The sequence below is a fragment of the Fringilla coelebs genome (genome assembly GCF_963513975.1).
Source record: "Fringilla coelebs genome assembly, chromosome: 1".
In the NCBI taxonomy this organism is placed as follows: domain Eukaryota; kingdom Metazoa; phylum Chordata; class Aves; order Passeriformes; family Fringillidae; genus Fringilla; species Fringilla coelebs.
The window spans coordinates 8,487,023-8,504,126 of record NC_140028.1 but is presented as its reverse complement, the minus strand read 5'-3'; the positions used below and the strand labels follow the sequence as shown (position 1 = coordinate 8,504,126).

At 42.4% G+C, this 17,104-nt stretch overlaps 1 protein-coding gene across 1 annotated transcript in view; it reads left to right on the top strand.

The window, feature by feature from the left end:
- The window catches only part of CCN4 (cellular communication network factor 4), a gene marked incomplete at both ends in the record, with an annotated part of 34,004 nt that overhangs the window by 8,541 nt on the left and 8,359 nt on the right, over window positions 1–17,104 (top strand). The gene's annotated exons all lie outside the window — the stretch shown is intronic.

Genomic DNA, 17,104 nt, shown 5'->3' with positions numbered 1-17,104 from the left:
CTCCCTGTCCCAACTGTATTCAAATGCTCGCCAGAGTATCATCTGAGAGTCTGGAGTATTTGACCAGAGAAGTAAATGGATACTACAGCAGCAAAGTTGAGATTCCTTTAAAACCTCTGCATCCTCTATAACTGTAACATTTGATAGAGCAATTACTAAATAATTGAATTTGTTTCATTCCCATGGGACTATATGACTGTAAAGGGGTTGATCAGGGTTCCATTGTTCACTCTCTAACATACAAGGGAAACCTCCTTATAAAAACTGCCTCTGCAGTGGGAGCTGACAGGATATAAACATCCTGGCCTAACAGCCCCCGGCCCCTCCCCACTGCCGTCTCGAATGTGGTGTTTCTGGTACCCACGGTGTCCGTGGAGCAGCCTCGGCCCGGGGGATGCTCTGCTCGGGAGGAGCCGGGCTCTGCCGGGGAGCGGCATTCGTGCACCAACACTGCCCTCGCGTGTCGGGGCTGTGGGACACCAAAGTTTCACTAACCACGTAATCAGCAATCCATCTTCATCCTCCCAGAGACAGACCACACAGCTGGGGTCGTCCTCCTTGAGTGGAAGCCGCCGTGTTAACTCTTTAAGGGTCGAGATGTTGCCGCTTTCCAGGCAGGCATTGTTTGGGATGGGGAAGTGGCAGCAATACCCCGGCCTGAGCAAAGTTCTGTTTGGTTTTGCTTTGTTTTGTTCTGTGTTATGACATTTATCGTGTCAGCAGGTCTCTGGATCACAAACAGGAATTTTATCACCTGCTTGGTTTAGTCTCAGCAGTATCAGAGCTGCCTGCAAGCAAGAGGGAATCACCTGTGAGAGCCCCATTTCATCACTCTGCACAGACCCATCGAGCTATAAACTGCTGATCACCACTGATGGGAGGGATTTGAAGGTGTTGGAGAGGTGAAAGAGTTCTGCCCTTTTGCAGACATCAGGTGCATGTGAGGGTTGAAAGCCAAACACTAAGAATCTGGCTTTGCTGAGCTGACAGCACCTGAGAGGCAGCTCAGTGGAACAAACTCTTTTTTGCATCCAGTAAGAACTCAGTTTATTAGCTGTGTAGGACGAGGGATCATGGTATGGTTGCAGGGTAGGAACAAGAAATCTAACTGCTGTTTCTGACTCTGCCACAGATATCCTGTCTGCTTGTGGGACAGTCACTTCACCTCTGGGGCCTCAGATTAAAACAGGATCATTTAATAATTTCACACTCATGAAAGTTGCTTCCTTCCCCCATGAGTAATCCCTCCGAGAAACAGAATGTGACACCCTCTTCTTGCTTGTGCATGTGATGTATGTGCATTCCAAGCTGGAGAGGTGACACCTTTAAGTATATCAGCTTTCATATTTAATTCTTGCATCAGTTTTTTAGGTTCATTCTCTGGCGTCTCTTTTTACCAAAGCTCTGAATTTCAGTTCTGTTTCCACTGACCTTGGGATCCAAGGGATTAATTCTCCAGCTCAATTAATTCTTTTTCTATATTTATAATTTCACTCTTTTTCTTTTTTTCTTGGTGAATTTGTGCCAGGAAGTGTTCCCTTTTCCTTACTTGTAGTTTCCACTACATTGTATTTAATTCAAAAGCTATGGTTTTCCCCCCAAAGTCTTGTAAAAGTCAAGGCCTCTCTCTATTTTCTTTCTTCCACATTTGCAATGTGTCAGCTTTTGTTAGGGGTGGTAGGGAAGGTACTGCTGCTTTTTGGGGCTTTCTGTTGTGTATTAGAAGAGGATCTGAGCTTCAGGCATATCTGGTTTAAGGCTGCAGTGCAAAGCCCAGGCTGGCTCAAGAGCTGGCTCTGACTTCTTCTAAGCCCCCTCCCTCCCACTGCACAGATTTGCTCTTTTTGCTGTTTCCAGGCCAGATCTTCAGGAACAGCCTGTTCTCCCTGTCCAGGGACTCATCACCCCCACTTCCTTCTCTTTCCTGGCACGGGGGACAAGAGGCTGCCCATAGCCATCACTCTGCTGACTGCTCCTCCAGAGCAGTTCTCACTGAAAAGAAAGAAATATCCCTTAGAAAAATTGTTTGGATCAGCCCATCTACCTGGCCTCACATGGCAGACTTCTCCAGGTGATCTTCTCTCCAAGCTGCCTTTGGCTCTGTCTCCCTGCTGCCTTCTCATCCTAGATGCTGAGCTCAGCTGCTGCTCTGGGCAGCCAAAACGTGCCTGAGAGAACTCTGTAGTGTTCTCCTCCCAGCAGCAGGGACTCTTTGTCTTCCAGAGCCACAGCGTGGGGCTGCCAAGGCAGATGGTGACCTTGGGGCCTGGGCACCCACAGCCCCAACTGTGGCATTCACAATCTGAAAAAAACTCCTTTGCCCAGGATTTTTCCCCTGGGAAGCTGAGAGGCCTCAGAGAAAAGGGAAACAATACTTCTCTCATTTGCTTCTCCTGTGTTGTGCTCATGTGGAATGTGTTTGGAGATTGTTCACCCACAGGTGATTGCTTCATTGGACTCTGGTGAGAGTTGTTTTGACTCTTTGGCCAACTGGGGCCAAGCTGTGTCGGGACTCTGGAAAGAGTCACGAGTTTTCATTATTATCTTTTTAGCATTCAGTAAGTATCTTGTCTGTATTCTTTAGTATAGTATTCTTTAATATAATATAATATCATAAAGTAATAAATTAGCCTTCTGAGAACCTGGAAATGCATCACTCCTGCCTCTGTTGGGGCATTCCCTGCCAGCACAATACCCAGTGGGCTCCCCTTCACGTGGGCTCCAGGGAAGGAGCAAACAGATTGATTCAGATCTGTCACAATGCACTGGCCCTGAGAGCTGACCACCTCCATAACCACCTTTATAACCACCTTTATAACCAGCTGTATCCAAGCCTTGCATGCCAAATATTCTCAGCCAAGTGCTGCTGATTTCCAGAAAGGGAAAGAATTCTTTTCCTAGCCATGAGCTAGCGGCCAGGAGAAGGAACTTTCCCATGCCAGGTCTGTTGAATTTTAAATGTGAGCTCTGTGGAAATCCAGACCAACACGGACCAGATGTGGTGAAATTGCCCATGACAAAGTAAGAAAACTTTACAAATCTGAGAGAACATAAAGGTGAAAATTTTGAATCTGAATTCAAGGGGTTTTTTTAAAGAATGTTATCAAGTAGCCAAACTATTAAAAAGAGATTTCCCTTAAATCTGAGTTGCAGAGACCATCTCAGAACATCTGTTGATGGTAACTTCCTCATGAACCCCAGTTCAGTGCTGAGGAAACACTGTTTTGGAACAAAAACATTCCTTTATTCCCTTCTCACGAACGTTGAATAAATCTTTCTGAGATATTTGAACAGCAGACATTCTGAATGATCCTAATGTTATGAGCATACCTGCTGCCTCCTGGCAGTTGCCCTGGATTTTCAGCCTCTGCCTATGGAAACCCCTGGTTCTTGTTGGCATTTTTTAAATCTCATAATATTTTGTGATCATCTTATTTCCCTTTGATGCTATTAAAGGATAAGACAATGGTTGTTTTTTGGTTTTGGGGTTTTTTTTGGTTTTTTGGGGTGGGTTTGTTTGCTGTTTTTTGGTTTTTTTAGGTCAATCTATGTGGATTATTTGATGCTATTAAAATCTATGGCATGAAATGATACATCACCATTTCCCCTGAGCTGAGTAATTACCTGAAATAAAACCCCCAGAGAAATAGGATATGGATCAAAATTCGTCTTAATTATTGAAAATAAGGTAAAAATGTGGCAGAGTGACTGTGAAACCCAGGCATGCTCTCTCCACAGCCACTACCAAGCAGGCAGTATCTGTTTTCTCTTCTGACCTGGGGGGTTAATGGTTGTGGGCTTTGTGAACATGGGGGGTGAGACTCTGGTTCCTAAAGGTCAGCCTTAAACTCTCCCCCAGCCACCATGCAGCTGTAGCAGACTTGAAATCTTTAGTTCTTGGCTTGCAAAATGAGTGTATTTGGAAAAATAAAATGTTGTTCCTTCTCATTTTGCATCAGTCTCTGTTACAGGTTGGCTTGTTTGTGTGTCTGTGGTTTGTTTTTCCTAATAAAAGAGACTGAGTAGGAAGGACACTCCAAGTGCCCTGTTACAAAATTTGCAGGTTTTTACTCACTTTCTGATAAAAATGCTAATGCACTTCCTGCCATTTTTGTAGAGTTGTGATGAACTGTATCAGAAATGGGGGGTGGAGGAAGAGGGGGAACAGGAAGAAAAGTCCTTTTGTATTACACTTAAAAGGCTGAATTCCACTGTTTACTTGGAAAGCTAATGGGAGCTCTGGGTAGGGTCAGGAACCTGATCCACACCAATATTCCAACATTTCTTTATTTTTCTCTGTGTCTGATTTTTATATTGAAACCAACGAGAGTTGGACACTCCTACAGGGCTGGGAGCTTGGCTGAAGGAATTGAGAACTACAAAATTGAAATTATATCTTCTTAAGGGTATTCAACCACAGAGAGTAGGGGAGAGAGGAGAAGAATGGCCTGGAGGCCAGGCAAGGTGTGGGGGTGGATGCTGAGATGGACAGCCACGGAGGTCTGGTCCACAGAACTTTGGCTGCTTCTGGCTCAGCTTGACCCAAGGGCCTGTCAGTCATCCCCATGTCAGTAAATTCCCATCATGTGAGCCTTCCCTGAGCCTGGAATAGGCTTTGTGTCTTCATGGTGGGCTGGAGAGTGGGAGCTACTGCTGCTAAGTGCTGTGCCAGCACACTGGAACCTGCCCTCTCCTCTGTCCTCTCTGCCCTCTCCATCCTTTGGTGTTTCAGAGTGTGCACACTCGTGGTCTTTCTTTTTTGTGTTAAATCTCCACTGTTCATCTCCTTGGTAGGTTTGAGAAAGGAAAGGACAAGTTTAAAAATGCACTTCTGACTCCAGATTCCACTTCCTGTTGATACAGCTGTGTTTCCTACTGGATGGCTCTGTAAACACAGAATTTAACCCTTCACATCTTGCAGTTATGTTGCTTCAGGATCACCAGTTTCTCTCCTTAAGGGAAATGTCTACCTTCTCTGTCCAGACCATCCTTTTTTTCCCCTCCTTCTTCTTTTTGCACATCCCCACACATTACACATCCTGCTGTAATTTAACACTTAATTCAAAAGGAATAGGATTTCCTCTTGCTCTTGGTGAAAGCACTTCTGTCCTTCACAATCCCCATTTTGTCATGTTGTTTTTGTGGACGGGAAATAATTGAATCTTCTAAGTTTAATCCACAGTAATTGAAATTATTAAATTCCCTGGCAAGAGCACCAGCAGAAAACCAATGTACCAGAATTCTGTAAAGAGAATTTTTAGTGCGTGAGATGGGGAAGTGTCTAATAGATCTCATCTTGGGATAAATTACAGGGTGTTTCAGCCCTTCATACCAGAACAAAATCTTCACCTGTGTCTGTTTTCCTTCTGGGTCTGCACACTAATTAATAGATGCCATTGGGGGCTATCACACCCTATTTAATTGATGACATTTGTGATATCATACCCCTTGGTGAGGACCTGGTTGCATCTGACTCTGCCATCCTGAGTGAAGCCTCTCTTCTGCTGGAGCTACAGGAATACCCAGCCTGAAGAATGTCCTGGCTGCCAAACCATTGTTCCTCTTAAGTGAAGAAAATGGAGAAACCTTTTTTTAATAAAGTAGATTTCTTGAAGGTGCTCAGCTGTGGGGTTCCACCGTATTTGAACTCTTCCAGACACATCTAAAAGTCACACTCAGATAAAATCATATGCTAAAAGCTGAATAAGGATATTTCTATGGGTGAGTGGGTAGAAATTTGTTCTTCCCAGGTGCAGCAGCAGCAAAGCCCTGGGTTTATAGCCCTTGTAGCACCTCCCCCTGTCCATACTGATATCTTCATAGGCAACTCTTGGGGTCTCCCTCACCTGCTTTCATTCCCTTCTCCCTGGCAGCTGCATGTTCCTATGTGGTCTGGGCAGCTCACAATCTTCAGAGTTTGTTCCTTGTAGCAAAAGAATTGTTACCATTCTTGTTCTGCAGGCACAGAGAGGTTAAAGCTGAGTTCAAACAGCAAAGTCATGCTCTACTCTTCAAATGTAGAGTTTATGTTCTCCACCTCTGGCTGCATTAAAATCAGGCATTTTATGTAGAGTTGCCAAGACTCCTGTGAGGTCAATGCAATGACCCCCTCTGCATTTAGCACAGGTTTGCACCAGGGTTTGCACCCAGCAGCTGTGAATGCAGCTCCTTGCTCAGAGAAGCTGAGGAGGGTGGGTGGGTTTTGACACATTTCACCAGTGCCAAAGACCCCAGTGATCTACTGAGTGTCTCACAAGTGTGGTTACTTTTTATAACCAAACCTGAGATCTTCTACAGCACAGAGCTGGTGACTTGCTCCAGCACAATTTTAGAGCCAAAACACTCATACATTTGACTGCCAGGGGGATTTATTTTGCAGACTGGATCAAATTAATTTGTCAGTGCAAATTATCTGACTTTTATTAGCAGAAATATTCTTTTAAGGCATTGATATTTTAGTCATGCTGTTCTGCCTGTCATTTATCCTTTGCAGTGACTATGAGAAGTGAACAAGCTGCATCCATGTGCAATTACCACATGGCTTTGTGGTCTGCATTAGAAAAGGAACTTCTCTTTAATAGTCTTATTTGTAACTATGTCTTACTGCATGGGCATCTCCAGGTCCCAGTCAAAATTGATTTCCTCCATTTCTCCTCATCTCTCCACCTCTGACTCTCCAGCTGAAAGATTTTGGGTTGTTCAGCCTGGAAAAGAGAAAGCTTCAGGGTGGAGTCATTGTAGCCTTCCATTACTTATAAAAGCAGCTTATAAAAAAGAGAGACAGAGACTTTTTACATGGGCAGATAGTGACAGGACAGGGGGGAGCAGGTTAAATCAGAAGAGGAGACATTTGTGTTAGATATTAGGGAGAAATCCTTTACTGTGAGGGTGGTAAAGCACTGACACAGTTGCCCAGAGTTAGGGACACACTGTCTCTAGAAGTGTTCAAGGCCAGGCTGGATGGGGCTCTGAGCAACCTGCTGTACTGGATTCTTACCTTTTCTGGGGGAAGTCTGGTCAGATATCTACTTGGATGTGTAAGAAATGAGTAGCTTCTACATTCACAGAGAAGAAAAATGTTTATTTTACACCTTTAATGGGATAGATTGACCCTCAAATGACTGTGTGCCCCAAAACTTTTTCCTCCTGATGGGCTTGTCTTGAAAGCAGATTTTCTTTTCCTTTCTTAAAGAAAAAATGAAGGTTAGTTTGCTTGTGGCTGGGCTTGTAGCTTACAAGAAATTTATGACACAACTAAGAAAATTAATAATATGTAAAAACAATTCCTGGTTTTACATATCTTATTAGATGCTCTCTTGGAAATGCAGTGCTGATGTTGATTTCTAGCATGATCCCCAGATAGGTTAAAGTCTGTCATGAAGAGCTCATCTGTCACAGATTGGTGCCAGCTTTAAGGGGTAATTTTCATTCTAGATGGCATTCAGTCTGTGGGCTTCTGATGTCCTTTTGCACATCTCTTAATTCAGGTACTGTAAGCATTTCACCCCTGACCACCACTGAGACTGAGTTGAGCAGCTGGGTAACAACACTTGATCTGTTTTCCTAGATTTCGAAGAAAGAAGATGCTTCTTTCCAACATTGTCTGTTCTGGTACACTACAAACTACCTGTGCAGGCTTGTCACTTGTAACAGATCATAAAAAACTGAGCACAGGGCTGTCCTGGATCTGGTACATCTGGTGATGAGTACCTTGAATATCTGAAATTTACAGTTTCTTACTGTGCTCCAATCTACCTCAGTGTCTCAACTACCATCTAGAAAAGTTAACAAATTACAGATTTTTTTAGTGTTCCTTTCCATCCTCATGGCTTTAGGCCTAAAGTTCTTTGATATCATCATTGGGAAGGGTCGCTGTGTACATGTTTTGGCACATAATGTCTCTGCTCCACATGTTGAACGAGTAAATGTCTTCAGATAGGCTGGGCTTGTTCCAGGGATTTAGGCAGATAAGTTCAGCAAAGCTTGGGAAAAGCAGGCCTCTAGCTAATCACTGTGCTCCTGCTAAATGATCTCATCATAAAATTGGCAAAGTTGCTTGTGCTGATCTCAGTTTATCTTCTAATATGAGCTTAGAGCAAGTTGTCGTTTCTCTAGCTTATGGACCACCCCGTGTCTGGCTTGCTGCCTGCCTGCTGTGCCTGGGCTCAGACTCCCTTCCAGCCATGGTCTTCTGTACACTTGATCTCATGCAGTGCTTGCAGCTACATTTATACTGAATTTTCTGGTTTTATTTAAAAGTCTTAAGTCTATTTTTGCATGTGTGTGTTGTTGCTGTTTTGTAGATTTTTGCTTTTCAAGTGAGAAGAAAAAATGCTCAGAAGGCTTGTGTTAGCATTCTGCTGCTTGCTTCTCTTTTTAGGCATCACTGCTGCAAAGGACTTCAGATTTCCTTTGGAGAACATTTTCTGCACATTCTAACGCACAATGACAAAGTACATAATTAAATCTCTTGGGGGGATTTTAAGAGGCAGTTGTTTGACATTGGTACCCTGTGATATGGCTAAAAGCTTGATACCAGCTTTAGGAAGAAAACAGATTAGGAAGATAATGTCTCCCTAGGGAATCTCTACTTCAGTTCCTCTAGGATGTGATTTAAAACAGCATGTGCTCTGTGCTGTGTGTTGTTTTATACTTTCCTTCAGATCCCTGAACTGGAGATTGTTTAGATGTGTGTCTGGGTGGATCATTTCACACTGTAGTGTAGAGAAATGTCATGGGAATTCTGTCTGGGAGTTTGAAAGATGCAGAAGGGACTCCCACCCTTCTAAGAAAGGGGAGCACCCAAGAGTGTGCTCATGTCGACAAGGTATTCATGTTGACAAACAATGACAAAAGTCCATGAAAATTGACAAAGTTTTATTGGCAAATTATTCACTTTGCATGGAAATTTGTGTAAATTCAACCCTGTTCTCCTAGTGTAAGCACACAGCAGTGGGATTTGGGTAAAGGAATAGGGTGATAGAGAAAAGAGAGAGAGGTGGATTGGATTAAAGAAGGAGAGAGAGGGGAGGGAAGAGGGACATCACCAGTCCTGGTGATCCATCTGATAGGCTGTCCAGGCTCCTGGGGGGCAAGGACACCAGGGCTTCATGGGGGTACTATTTTATTGATAAATCTTCCCTGCCCTGGAAATAAGTTTCTAATTTTCTATGGAAATTACTTAGCATACACAGACAGTCTGTTCTTCTTGACTTTTCTGGAAATGGGTCAGGGAGCTTTGGGGGTATTTAGTGATCTTGATTCCCCCTGAGCCTGTTCCTCAGCTTCATCCCTGCCCTTGTGCTGAACTGTGTTGTGTCAATCTGCAGGAGCCAGAGCAAGGACATTTATCCCAGAAATGTACTGGCTCTACCTGCCTGTGATCACTTCTTCAGCCTGTCCTGTTCTTTCTCACAGAGTTTTATTGCCAACACCTTTGGTTGGCTCCACAGCTGTTTGGCTGTTGGTGTTTGGGATATCCACATTAGTCCCTCATCTTCTGTGATTCCATGACTTATATGACAATGTGGGCAGAAAAGATAACCCTTGGAAGTAGCACAGGCCATGGTGCTCTTTCTGAGCTGCTGTCAGTGTGATCAGATACCCCCAGAGGGTGATGGGGGGGAAAGCAGAAGGTGTTCAGTTCCCCTTTTCTTTGTGACATCCTGGGCACTCCAGTTTCCTCATGTTCATGGTTTGTCCCTCACCCTGCCTTAACCATGTCATATGACTTGAACTCACAGGGAGGTTTTGTGGTTTGTCCTCTGTGTGAGTCTCTCTTTCCTCTGCACCCTCAGTGTGATGACAACACTCATTCACTTCCCAGATGTCTTAGCACTGCCATGGTCCTGTTTTCAGGGATTTCCAGATGCCTGCTGCTTGTTCAGAACTTCAGTCAGACCTCTTGCTGTCTGGATGCATCTTCAAGTCATGTTTCCCTTCTTTCATTTAAATACTGTTCCATTTGATCTTTGGAATTTGATCTGTTTTTTTCTCAGAGGAACTCATGGTGGGGGGATATCAGCTACATTTTTCACAATACAGATGTGAAAGTATCTCAAGCTGAGCTGAATTGTGGTGGAGACCACGGTGCAAGTCTTGTCCTTGCAAGCACAACACAGCAATCACGTGGAAGGGGTTTGTCATTGCTGGTACTTAGAATTGCACTCATGCCATTATTCTTTCCCCCTGCTTAGTGTAAGATAAAATCCAATTATACTCCTCTCCTTTTCTGTGTTTCGCTGCTTTCCTGATTTGGTTTTCTAGAAAGAGCCACAGGCTCTAGTTAAAGTCTGGTGGATTATTTGGATTCCATGATTCTGTGAAGAGAAGCTGCTTTCCTCACAGAAGTATGGCCAGACCACACCCAGATCAGGCAACCATCCCATGTGCTGGGGATGCCTTTGCTTCAAATGTACAAATGCTGCTTTACTGATCCTTTTGCACACACAGAACCAGCTCACTTCAGATGCTACAAGACATTTGTGCCATGATTTTGCCTGGCAAAGGGTGAGATAACTCATACCACTTCAAGCTGGATCATAATATTCTGCATTCAGACTCAGGATTAGTTTCAGGTCCTCCTCAAGTATGCAGAAGTCTGGCATCTTCTATTGGCCCTAAAGATGTTGCTGACCTCTGTCTTCCATCTGCATTTTCTAGCAGATCTCATAATATATTGTGAGCCACAGTCACCAAAATATGCCATACTTGGCACAAAATACCCTTTTGTGATGGGACTCTGTATCTGGAAATGCTGCTGTTTATTCAGACAAGTTGTAGGCTCCATCTCTTTGTTACTTAACCACAGGGATGTAGCAGTGCAAAGACTGCTCATCTTTCATTGAGATGGCTTTCACTGAGGTGGCTTTGATAGAATGATATAACACTGTATTAAATGGCAGCTATGTTTTTTTGGATGAAGCCAGGCATACCATGTGTTCCAAAGGGGCCATTAAAGTAGCAGGAGCAGCAGCTTCTTTTTCCTTCCAGCTACAAAATCAGATTTATGGTATGTTTCCTGTTATCAAATAAAATAATAATCTGTCAAATAGCTTTTGTTTGGCTGGGCTTACGATAGGAGATGGGATAGTCCTGAAAAATAGAATTCTTTTATCTGCATTACATGCACCATTTAACAAATAGATCTGTTTTTATTCCCCGAGTCAGAAGCAGACTAGGTGGACAATGCAGAACTGGACTGGGGAAGATGCCCTGAAGGTGGTTTGGGTTTGGGGGCATTTTCACATGTGGATTTGGCAAGGTGTGTCTGCACAGGCTGCCAGGAATGCTGGTTGTCCTTGCCCTCTCTGTGCAACACGTGAGGATGGAGAATCCAGAGCCTCCCTGGACGACCTGTCCTGGCGGTGCATTGCTCTGCTGGTACAGAAGTTGTGTTCAGAACCTCCCCAAATATATTTTGTGGCTTCTGCCCATTGTTTCCCCCTCTGCTACCACTGGGAAGAGTGAACTGAGGGCAGCCCAGCTCCCTCAGTATCTTTCCTTTTGGTCTCTGACCATCTTGGTTGCCATGCTCTAGACTTCAAATTCCCATAAACCATTTGAAGTGAGAGTTCAAGACTGTAGTCCAGGAAATTAATTGTTCTATTGATATCTCACCAAAACCAGATTCTTTTCCATATTGCATCTAAATAAACTTATTAACATGGGAATTGCAAAATGAGAGCGCTTAATATGGATTTCAAGGACAAGAAACTGATAGTTGGAAAACAAAGTAACCGAATCAGGAATTCAGAGCTAGAGAGAAATAGTTGTGAAAACTTGATATGGAGGGAAAATTGCTATTTAAGGGAAATAGGGATGCATGACTTAATCAGTTAATTAGCAACTCCAGGGAGGAACAGATATTAGGTCACGTAAATTGTTTCAGATTAGAGAATTTAAAAACCATTGAAATTGAAAACTGAAAAGTTGTTTTAAGTCAAATTTCTTATTGGAACAGAAACAGAAAGGGAAAATTCAGGATGCTTGAAAATGCAGATTTTTTTATTTAAAAAAATCATGAAAACCAAGATAATATTGAAGAACTTAATTGAAATCTGGACTATTCTTGCCATGGGGAAAGACACCACAACCAAACAAACAAATAAGTGGAGCTTTTGAATTTTTCTTTACATTTTATTCACAGCATGGAAGAATGTCCCCAAGAGGGGAGGAAGACGAAAAGTATGTTCCTTTTGATTTCATAGCCATGACTGGAAAGGAGATAAGCAAATGCAGAACAAGGCCACTTGTAAAGTAAAACCTCTGCCAAAGCACTCTGCTCCTGTCTGGCTGCTGGAACTGATACTGGTTTTGCTACCCAGCTTTTGGCACATTCAGCCATATCTTGTACTGGGCAGTTTTAGGATGGTTTCAAACTCTGTGATCTTGGATGGTCAACACGCATTTTCCCTTTCCTAAAAATGAAGCCTGTCTGCTTGTACCTTCTGGAGACTTTTCTCATTGCTCCTCCAGATGTTCCCTGTTACTTCTCATACTCCAGTTCAAGCTTGTTTCACGGGATGAGCTCATTGCAGCACAAGACATTAAAATGCTCTTGGAGCACAGAAATTGTGCTGTTCAATATCTCTATTTGTGGAGCCAGTGGTTCCAGTGTCTATCTGTTAATGATGCCCAAACATTTTTAGGTCACCCTATTCTAAATAAGTGCTTCTACTGGGGTCACAGTTATAAAACATCAGATTGCTTTCTAACAGGGAAGTTTTTTTCCCTCTGAATACTCCACGGAAAAATATGAAGAAAAGGGGAGGTCACACTGAGTTTGCCAGTATAAGCAATCTTTTGGCAAAGAGATGAATGTATGTAATCTTTACTCTGTAATTGTCTAAACTGAGTTAGAACAGGCTATTCCAAACATCTGTCTACATTCTTCCCACAGATACATTTCCCAAAATAAAGTTATGGGAAGCTGATTGCTCGTCATTCATGGATCCACAGACTTATGATCGTTGGCTCACTGGGGGTATTTTACTTTCTTAGGCTATTGGGTGTTTTGCTTCATGCAGAACATTCTTTTCTGCTCAACCTACCATACACAGCAAGAATAAATCCAGCTGGCACCTGACATCTTAAAACTGTCTTATATTTTCTGGGTTCTGAGTCTTTTATTTAATAATATGTCCAGGAGATTTCATGTCTGGGATCAATTTTAATGAGCTATCTAGACCCTCATGCATGGGGAAGCTTAGCCCTGCATAACCATATTTTCCTCTGACCATTAAATTATTTGTCCTGCAGAATCAGATTTATATCTCTGTCCTGATGTTACTTGTCCCTAGCATTAGCTTGTGACAATTTATGAGCATTCATGGGGACTTAGGGATTTGTTGCAAGAGTTTAACAGCGAGGAAGTTCTGGTGGTACTGTGATTACTGCTGATCTCCCTGTAAGAACTGGCTCTCTGTTAGCCCATCTGTTTTGGGTATAATAATAATGCAAATATTCAGAAATATTCAGCATAGAAGTTTCAGCTGAGCGAAATCAAGAATGAACGTCTACCCTGAGGGCCTGATTCAAGGCCACTGTTGTAAGCCAGGTCCTGTTTTACATTGCCATCTCTCTGACAAGCATTACGAGTTTTTAACTTCTGTCAGTTCTGGAATGAAACTAAGCATTCTCTATGCTTGCCCAGAAATACAACTGAGGGATGGAAAGGTATGTGGTTTTATTTAATGGATTGTTTCTATTTCATTTTTTCTTTTCATTTTTTACATATTTATTGAGTAAAAATGTGGGTGTTAGTAGCCACGTGCTGCTACAATTGAGCTCCAGAGGCGGTGTTCCCCTGGGAATGCGCTACATCTGGTTAGTGTCAGAAACTCTGGGGACGTGTATGAGTCTCCTGGAGTGTCTTAAAAATAATTTTGGATAATGGGAGTACTTAGGGTGGTTCTTGGAACTGGAATTGACTCTACAGGCATTTCTGCTTGTGCTGTCTCAATAGTTCAGCCAGTAGGTGGAACCAGGGGAAAGCAGATGTGTGTTATGTACAAGCGCTCAGCCCTTTCCTAGGAGGTGCATCCCAAAGTGTCTGCATAAAACTGCATTTTTAACTTCAGTGTTCTTGTTTAGAAAGTCAAACTCCAAATCTGGACTTACTCCTAAACAGTGACAGGATGACGTTGTCCAACCCTGTAGTACAGAGAGTGTTTTAATAAAATTTCCTCACTAATCATTTTCACTTGTGAGTGTGTCAGAGATAGAGAACAGGATAATCCAGATGACATCATATCCCTCCATCAACAACATCTGGCATTTGCTCAGAAAGGCAGTGTCAGACATGCAGGTTAAAACTGCTCCTTGAATGTGTTCTACTGTGAGAAATTAGATGTAGTCCACCCAACAACATGTATCCTGCAAAACACAGCTTGGGCAGCTTTGACTGAAGTAAAAAGTTCTCCTTTGAGACTAAATTACCACCAAGGAGAAAACAGTGGAAGCTGGTGAAGTACTAAGGTTTCTGCTGCTATGGAACCACTTCTCCAGCTCTCTTGGCAGCCAAAGGAATCCAATTTAGAAGTCACCATCCTGTCTGAACATTCCCCATCAATAATCTGGAAGGGAAGAACAGGGATAGCTTCTCCCTACCTTCACCCAGCTGAAGAGAAAAATACTTGAAAGAAAAAGGTTTTAAGAGTGAGATCTTTCAGCATTGAAACAGTAAAATCAATGCACATGAATATATTTTTAAACATCTGTAAAAGGTGGAAGCAAAGGGGTATATTGTGACACTTTGCTGCTTTAAAGGAAGGGTAGAGGCGTCTCATGTACTATGTAAAAGTTCTGCAATAAATTTGCCTAGCTTGTAATTTGGGCTATATACAATTTTTTCAGCACCATAGCTTGGTTCTTCCAGTTCTTAAAACTAAAACATACTTACAGTTGCGGTATTTTTCAACAGATTGAAAATATATGTTGTCAGTAGGAAGAATGTGCTGCTAAAATGCTGCTATCCATTTAATATCTTGAAAATTGGTAGTAAAACTCCTGGCTATTAAAAATACTGAGTTTGTGGCTATGGCATACAGTGGGTAATATTTTTATTTTCTCCTTCTCTTTTCTTGAATGTGAAGACAGAAATTAGCTGGGAATTGCTGCTAGCAATCTGCTCTGCAGATGCAAAAAGAAAGTAATTTTGGAGCTTTCCAAGCATAAATCAGGAGTGACTTTAATAGTGAGTTATCAGGCATAGCAGGTAAGAAAGGCTTCATCTCGTTTTAATGAGGATGGGCTTGTATCTCCAGAAGCAGAAAAATTAGAACTCATGAATAATTTTGGTGGAATATTTTGTCCTTGGCACCCAAGATAACAAATCCAAGATTAAAGAATAATTAAATGAAACAGGTTAATTACCAGTACTTCAGAAAATTAATTTCCTAACAGGCATATTCTTATATCTTTCTGATATTTTGAAATAAGCTTGTCAAATCCCCACTACTGTGACTTTTGGTGTTCATTTTTTTTTCTCTTTGCTCTTATCACTTTCTTAATCTGAAATCTTATTTCAGATTTCTTACAAAATCATTGTCCTCCTCTGCATTATACTGACCCTAAGTACATGACTCCCAAAACTTTAAATTACATGGGTGGATTTTTGGAGGGGTTTTTTGGTGTTTTTTTTCTAATGAAGGACAGCCATTGGAGAAGGCTCTTCCAGTGTGATTTCCTGTTTGATAGCACTTGTGGAAAGCATTAGTCATGATGATTTGACCAACATACTCATTAAAATGGGACAGTCTATTTTCTAAAATGTTCTGGGACATTGAAGTAGTAGGGCTGAATGACTTTTCCAAAGAGACATGGGTACTCCAGGGATGACAGCTGACCACGGAAATGGGAAACTCAATACTTTTATAAATCTACAGAATGGTTTTTCCCTCAGTGAAGGTCTGAGGGACTTAGGAGGGGAGAGGAGGAGAGCCTGCAAGGCTGTAGAGGTTGTGCACTTTTAAAGGCTCCAGTGGAAAACAGTTTTCTTTAGGTGGTGATGGAGCCTAGGACATGATGCCAACCCCACCACTCCATGCCTTCCCTGTCTGCAAAATCCAGGAGTGATGGTACTTGGTGCCTGTCCACGCTGATTGTCTGAAGATGCTCATGTGCACTATCCATCCAATGGACTCAGCCACACCTCTGGACAATTCAGCCAGCACATCCACAACAGTTCCTCACTGTAAGGACACTGGAAAGGCTTCTCTGGCCAGCTCAGGTGTCCTAGAGGAAGAGCTGTTGAATAATTTACTCTAAACTCCTGTTTTTCACAAGCCATCAAATGTCTCCTAGCTATTCTGTGCTTTACAAGAATTCAGCCTCAGCCCTTCACATATAAATCAAACCCACAGGAGCATGAGGGCTCCTCTTTGCTACGTGTGCTGGCTCACAGCCACGTTCACAGGAGAAGCTGCCTGCTCATGTTGACAATAGAAACAAGGTTCGGTGAAGGGATTTACTTACAGGGCTGGGCTGTGCCAATGAGCTCTTTAAATAGCTGTGTGACTTTTGTCTGTGTATCTGGACCTGATTATTAAGCTCATTTTTAATGATCAACAACAAAGTAAATAGGTTTATGGCACTTGAGGCGGCCTCTCTTCTCAAGTGGCAGATTATTGCACCTACTGAAATGATTGTGAGTGGAATGAAAAATCCTATGATTGAAAGGCCAGGGCTTTTCATCGATCTGAATGTTCCTCTTTTAACAACTCTGACAGCATCAAGGAGCCTTAAAGTGGGAGAAAATTATATTGGTATGTTTTAGTTTAAACATAGTGTTTAAAGGTGTTTTTAAACCTACTTTAAGGCCAACTGTTTGTAAAGGGGACCTTAATGGAATTGGGAATTATGCCCAGAGCAAACACATTGTCTATTTGGCAGTGATTAGCAATGTGTTCACAATTTAATGTTCTAAATATAGGATAAGCAGTTTCCAAGATATTTAAATACACCTTCAGATACATCAGTAGCAGGCTTAGAAATGTACTTTAATAAAATCTGAGCTAACAACGAAACTGTAAAAGACAACGAAACTGTAAAAGACAGTAAAGGCACTTTGCAAAGACATCCTGATGGGTAGCTCACCAGCTGT